The sequence below is a fragment of the Pinus tabuliformis genome, chromosome 3_2 (assembly GCF_031772625.1).
Source record: "Pinus tabuliformis cultivar Carrire ecotype Pingquan chromosome 3_2, CPIR1, whole genome shotgun sequence".
Lineage (NCBI taxonomy): Eukaryota > Viridiplantae > Streptophyta > Pinopsida > Pinales > Pinaceae > Pinus > Pinus tabuliformis.
In genome coordinates, this window is record NC_142302.1 from 1,135,280,301 (window position 1) to 1,135,288,339 (window position 8,039).

Here is an 8,039-nt window from a genome sequence, read left to right on the forward strand (position 1 = left end):
TCTGAGTTTGTGTTTATTATTGCGACATCAATTGTGCATGCCCAAAATATAACTATCCCACTCCGTTAATTGATCAAATCATCGACGAGTGTGCTGGGAGTGAGATTTTCACTTTTATGGATGGATTTTATGGTTACAACCAGATCAAAATATCCTCTGCTAATCAACACAAGATGACCTTTATCTATCCATGGGGAACTTTTTCCTATAAGAAGCTTCCTTTCGGCTTGAAGAACGTTGGCGCTACCTTTCAGAGAACAATGTCCTATGTGTTTCATGACATTTGGTACATTGTTCAACCTTATCTAGACGACTTACTATCCCATTCTGCTAAGCTTCATGACCATCCAGACCACCTTTGATCCATATTTTTATGATGTCAACACTATAACATTCGTCTTAATCCGAATAAGTGCATTTTTTGCGTAGAATCTGGTCGACCCTTGGGTTTTGTTGTGTCCCGAGAAGGAATCTGAATAGATCCTCTAAAAGTTGAGGCTATTGTAAACTTACCCCCTCCTATGATTTTTTATTGAATGTTAGTATTTGTTGTCCTAATATCAATTACATATTTCTAAACATGTTCTTGCTTATTGCATCTTATATTGAGGTTTCATTAGTTGTTTGTGTATGTAAACAGGTAAATCCCTTAAGTTTAAAATGACATTCATGAAAAAATAGATTAAATGATAAATGTTGAATAACAACAGTGAAAAATAAAGCAAACCATCAAAGAGACACTTTAACATAGTGTTTTGATGAAGGAGTTGACCCCTCCTGGGCTACATCTCCTTGGTCCAGCTTCCATGGCTTGGGCCTCTGTATTAGCTTAATTATGGAAAAATGATATTTTACAAAGCTCTATGGCTCCTGATACTTGCACCAATGTGTTAAGAATGTCCAAATTATCCAAGAACACCTCTTCCTGAGCTCAATTTGGTCAAAAATTTCTCTCTCTATGACTCAAGTAGTCTTTTCCTAGAAAAACTCCTCTAAATCTGGAATGACTCGAGTTAGCCCTGCAATTTTTGGAATTCTCGCCAAAATAGGAGGTCCGCTAAAACACCGCCAGTTTAAATCAGAGTTTAATTAATGTTAAGTCGAGTTTAATGGATGTTATTAGCACTAACCCTACGGATTAGGCTAACCGTAACCGAAACTGCTGGCGGTTTAGACGGGATCACATGTCGTGGTTACCTCGCAGTTTTGGAGCCCGCCGCACTAACCGTTTGGTGTAATATCATGGCATTCACATGGATAGAGATTGTTGCGGTGTTGGAGCATTGGAGTTCACCGACACATAACCGTTTTTGGTTAACAACAATTGTGTTCACATGGGCAGGGTTGGCCTGCAGGCTGGCCCTCCCCTGACCGCCAACCTAAACTGCAATATAGTTTAACTATGTGTGCTCCGCTATAGGGGTAAGAAACAACTGGTAGCAGAGGCGGTTAAGACTTGTGGACTATATAGTGGAGTTTGGGGGTTCGTGTAGGTTTTAACCCCGTACAGAAATTACCTGTATACGAATTCTAAAACACAGAAAATAAACAATGCGAGAGCATAACACATAAAACACATATACACAGACATTTTCCCCTGGATCCCAAAATCGGGACTACCAACTTGATTTTTTCATTATGTTCCTTTTAATGTTACAATACATATTTATACATGCCGAAGCATCCAATACCATGGACCGAAAACCATCACGTCCAAAACCATGGACCGAAAACCATCGCATCCAAAACCATTCACAAAACCATAGGTAGGTCTGCCCAACCTAATATAGGGTCCAAAAAAAATTTCCCTCGGGGCGCTGCCCCAGACCTCGTAGAGGGGGGCTACCTGCCCTCCTCAAACCCCCTGGACATGGGGGGCTTTTGCCCCTGCTGCGCAATCGACACAACGAAGGGGGGGCTCCGCCTCTCTCGTGGAAAGAATATAACACAACCCAACATTCTCCCACTTGTTGTTTTCTTTCCACAAGGGGCCATAGGAGAGCTTAGTCATTTATCTAGCCCTGCAATGCCCAGTGTTACTCTACACCAAGAGAACTTCTCAGAACTCATAGATTTTGTCAATGCATCTGTAGTATTCTTCAAAGTGTCCACCTTTACCAACAACACCTTTTTGTCTTCTATCATATCCATCACAAAGTGATACTGAACATCAATGTGCTTTGTCTTTGAATGGTAAGCAGGGTTCTTTGCCAAGAAAATTGCACTTTGGCTATCACATTCTATCCTTATAGCTCCCTGTACTAACCCCATACTTGAACACAATCTCTGCAACCAAACTGCTTCCTTGCTTGCATGAGTGCCTGCCATGTATTCTGCCTCTGTAGTTGATAGTGCCACTACAGGTTTTTTCTTACTCATCCAACTGACTACACCTCCAAATAGGTTAAACACATACCCACTTGTAGATCTTCTCTAATCCAGATCTCCAGCCCATTTTGCATCAACAAAGCCATGAATATCCAAAACTTTGTCCAATCATGGTCTTCCTTGGTAGCACAAACCATAATCACTAGTGCCACGCAAATACCTGAAAACCTGCTTCATTGCTGTCCAATGCTCCTTTCTTGGTTTTGACATAAACCTGCTCAATACTCCCACTGCATATGCGATGTTTGGTCTAGTATAGACCATCGCATACATCAGGCTACCGACTACACTTGCATAGGGAACACGGGACATGTCCTCTTCCTCTTCTTGTGTCTTGGGACACTATTCAGCAGATAACTTTACACATACAGGAATGGGAACCTTCACTGGTTTACTATCCTCCATATTAAACCTCTACAATATTGTCTCGACATACTTCCACTAGTTTAACCAGAGCTTCCTCTTTGCCCAATGTCTTTTAATTTCCATGCCCAAAATATACTTTGCAGCACCAAGATCTTTCATGTCGAATTTGGAGGACAATTGGGTCTTCAAATCTTGATAATTTCTTTGTCATTTCCAACCAGCAACATATCATCCACATACAAGACCAGATAAATAACACGATCACCAATTAATTTAAAATACACACAATGATCTGCTTTGCTTCTAGTGAAGCCAAGTCCTCGTATAAATGTATCAAATTTCTGATACCACATCCTTGGTGACTGTTTTAACCCATACAAAGACTTCTTTAACTTGCATACCAGTTCTTTCTTAACCTTCACCGCAAAGCCTTCAGGTTGCTTCATGTAGATCTCCTCTTCCAGATCCCCGTGAAGAAATGTTGTCTTCACATCCATTTGTTCTACCTCAAAATCAAAAGCAACAGCAACAGATAAAAGTAATCTAATAAAAGCTACCTTGGAAACAGGAGAAAAAATATCACCAAAATCAATTCCCAACACCTGGGAATAACCTTTTGCTACCAACCGAGCTTTGTATTTCTCCACCTTTCCTTCTACATTTGTCTTCTTCTTGAAAACCCATTTTCTGCCAATGGGTTTCCTTCCAGCCGAAAACTCCACCAGATCCCAAGCCTCATTTTTGGGCAAAGATCTCATTTCATCAACCATGGCCTCTTTCTAGAGTTTGCCATCCTCTGAATCTACTGCTTCCTTCACAGTTCTGGGATCATCATCAGTAACAGATAAAGAAAAATTTGAATCGAAAGCAGATGGACTATACGTTTCTAGTTGCCTTATCTCTCGAATTGATCTTCTCACACTCGGAGTTTGTGGCTTTTCATCTTTTGATTCCTCCTCTGCTGTAGAGTCTAATTCTTCCTCCTTAAGCCCAAACTCTATCTTCTCAGGTTCCTATGGTTGGACTTCATGTTTAATAACATCTTTCACCTCTCTGAACACCACATCTCGGTTGTACACAACCTTCCTTGTTACTGGGTTCCAAAGCTTATAACCCTTTAAACCATCCTTATACCCAATAAAGATGCACTTTTCAGATTTACTATCCAACTTGATTCTTTTCTCCTTTGTAACATGTACATATGCATCACATCCAAATACCCTCGGATGTGAAAGAGAGGGTTTCTTACCAGTCCATACCTCTTGTGGAGTCTTATCCTCCAAAACTGATGAAGGTGATCTGTTGACCAGGTAACATGTTGTCTCCACTGCCTCTGCCCAGAATTCTTGTTCTAACCCAGCACCACTGAGCATGCTTCTTGCCCTTTCCATCAACATCTTGGTCATTCTTTCTGCAACTCCATTTTGCTCAAGTGTGTATGGAGTACTCTTCTTTCATGCTATACCACACTTCTTACAGAATTATTCAAATTCCTTGCTGCAAAACTCTCCACCATTATCTGACCTCAACACCTTTATCTTCTTCTCTGTCTGGTTTTCCACCAGAGCCTTAAATTCTTTAAACCTGTCAAAGACTTTAGATTTCTTCTTAAGGAAATATATCCATGTATTCTTTGAGAAGTCATCTATAAATGATACATAGTACATAGACTTACCCAGTGATGGAACCTTCACAAGTCCAAACACATCACTGTGCACAAGCTCTAATATCTATTTCACCCTCTTACCACCAGAGAGGAAACTCACCTGATTCTGCTTCCCATATACACAATTTTCACAAAAATCAAAATCCAAAGAGCTATTACTCATACCTTCTACCATACCTTTACCATTAAGTATTTGAAGGCCCTTCTCTCCAATATGTCCAAGCCTTTGATGCCACAACATGGTCTTCTCTCTAGAGACCACTAGATTTTCTGCTCCACTTTCAGGAACCACAGAACTATTGAACCCATCAACAACAGTGCTACCTTGCAGCTTGTACAGAGTTCCAATTTGAACTCCCTGCATCAATACCAGTGCTCCTCTAACCATCTTGCAAGTATCCTTCTCGAACACTTTTTTACACCTGCATCATCCAACTTTCTTATAGAAACCAGATTTCTTGCCAATGGAGGAATATGCAGAACACCCAGAAGTGTTATAATTGTTCCACCTTGCAACTTCAACTTTACTTTTCCACGACCAATGATTCTATCCTTCCTATCATCCCCTAAGAAGACATCACCACCATCGTATTTATCATACTCGCAGAACCACTCTCTATGGGGAGTGAAGTGAAAGGATGTACCTGAGTCAATCAACCATGCCTCATAATCTACATGTGTACTTGAAGAAGTCAAGTACACATCCCCACCTTCATTTGAGGTGGTTTTCGCCTCTGCAGAAGGAGCATCATCAGATCCCTTTCCTTTGTCAGGAGCTTTAGATTTACAGTCCCTTTTGTATTGCCCTTCCTTTTCGCATTTCCAGCACACCACCTTTACAGGTTTTCCTGGAGATTTATATCTCCCTCTAGATTTAGATCTCCCACTCGATGACTTATTTTTGTTTCTGTTCTGGGACCATCCTTGTACAAACAAGGCATCACCATTCTGGTTCTCCATATTTTTCCGTCTCATCTCCTCCGTTAGCAAGGATGAGACTATTTCATCAAACTGCAAGGCAGTTGCATTATTACCTATTGCAATAACCAGACTATCCCACGAATCTGGTAGAGAACACAACAAACTGATGCACTTATCTTCATCTGAAATTTTAATATTAACATATAATAACTAACTTACCAACGTATTAAATGCATTCAGATGTTCTATCACCGAGTCTCCATCTTTCATCCTCAGGTTATACAGCTTTTTCCATAGGAATAGTTTATTCACTAGAGACTTATATTGGTACAAAGTCCCTAACTTGTCCCACAAAGCCTTCGCCGTAGCTTCCCCTGACACATTCAGCAATACTGAATCTGAGACACACAATCGTATTGTGCTCTTAGCCTTCCGATTCAACTTCTTCCATTCTTTTTCAGATACTCTCGTTAGTTTAGTGACTAGATCTACCGTGATCCACTGATCTTTATCCATCAACAAATCCTCCATCTTGAGTTTCCATAACTCAAAACTCTGACCATTAAATTTCTCGATCTCTATCTTTCCAATGCTCGCCATCTTCTTTCACTACTAGAATCAATCTCGCAGATCTTCCACTGAACAACAAAGGCATCCCCTTGAAGACAAAACAACTCTGATACCAAATGTAGGTTTTAACTCCATACAGAAATTACCGGCGTACGAATTCTAAAATATAGAAAATAGAAAATAAACAATGTGAGAGTATAACACATAAAACACACATACACAAAGATTTTCCCCTTGATCCAAAAACCGAGACTACCAGCTTGATTTTTTCATTATGTTCATTTCAATGTTACAATACGTATTTATACATGCCAAAGCATCCAATACCATGGACCGAAAACCATCGCGTCCAAAACCATGGACCGAAAACCATCGCGTCCAAAACCTTGCACTGAAAACCATCGCGTCCAAAACCATGTGCGAAAACCATGCACAAAACCATAGGTAGGTCTGCCCAACCTAATATAGGGTCCAAAAAAAATTTCCCCCAAGGTGTTGCCCCAGACCCTGTAGAGGGGGGCTACACGCCCCCCTCAAACCCCTTGTGACCCCCCTGTTGCGCAATCGGCACAACGAAGGGGGGGCTTCGCCTCTGTCGTGGAAAGAATATAACACAACCCAATAGTTCGACCTTGACCTGCACCCAAAACATTTTCTCCACTACCGAGCCTTTCCTATGCCTTTGGGAGGTGCCACGTGGAAGCCTCTGGGCTTGCCACATGGCATTCTTTCATTGTCCCAAAAACAAACAAATAAAATTGCGCCAACACACCAAACTGAAACCTAATGAAAATATGCCACTTGTCCATCTGTGATTCACTGTCGACCACCATTGACCTTGCCCAGTCACTCACCATGTCAACAGTATGGACTGCTGACTGTGCAGTGACTAGGCATTTTTTTGCAAATTTCCCCTGTTTAGCAAGACGATCATAACATAATAACTTTCTCATACTAACTCGGTTTTCAGTGAAACGAGTTACGTTAGGATCATTTTTCTGAGACAGCTGTGGCCATTTAGGTTACGAGCCATTATGAGAACTTTGATTTTTGAGTTAAATACTAAGCACCTGATCATCCTACCTACCGCTTCAATTGCAAAGTTTGTAAGGAAAGGCTAATTTTCTTCGTCATTTTGTTCCTACTACGCTGAACTCGCAAAGGGATTTACTCACTTTCTTAAAAATGGGATCCCATTCATTTGGGATGAAGTTTCCCAACAACCCTTCGATGCCTTAAAGAATTTGCTCATCAGTGCTCCTTTATTGCATCCCCCTGATTATCGACGTGATTATTTCCTCTACTTGGCCGCAACTGACAGTACCATTGCTATGGTTTTGGTTCATGATGATGACGATGGTAACAAACATGTGGTTTATTATTTAAGCCGAAATCTTGTTGACATTGAAACTCGATATGCTCATGTCAAGAAACTTGCCTTGGTAGTAGTCCATGTTGTTCAAATATTTCGTCATTATATTCTTCTACAGAAGACCACGATGATTTCTGATTGCAACCCCATGACTTATATTTTGACTCGTCAATTACTTGGGGGAAAATACTCTAAATGGATTGTTATCCTGCAAGAGTTTGATTTGGAGTTTACTACTGCCAAATCAAAGAAATCACTTGTTTTTGCCGAATTAATTTGCGCCCTTCCTTCCACAAACACTTCCACTGATTTTACTGAGCAGATTCCTAATGAAACTTTATTTCTCATTAGCACTCTTGACCCATGGTATGGAGATATTATTGTTTATCTTCAAACCCAAACCTTCTGATCCGAGTTGTCTCGATCTGACCGACACCACATCTGGCATTAGTCTCAACCCTATCGGATTCTTGGTGATACATTATACCGAGTCGGTGTTGACTCTGTTCTTTGTAGATGTCTAACGCTTGAAGAGGTTGAACGAGTCTTGAATGACTGCCACTCTGGGGCATGTGGTGGTCACATGTCAGGCTATGCCACTACTCAAAAAATCCTTCGAGCCAGTTATTTTTTACCGTCCATATTTAAGGATTGTATTCTGGTTATTTAGAAGTGCCATGAATGTTAGTTTTATAACCGCAAGCAATGCGCCCCGCCAGCACCCTTACACCCAGTTGTTACCATTGGCCCATTTGC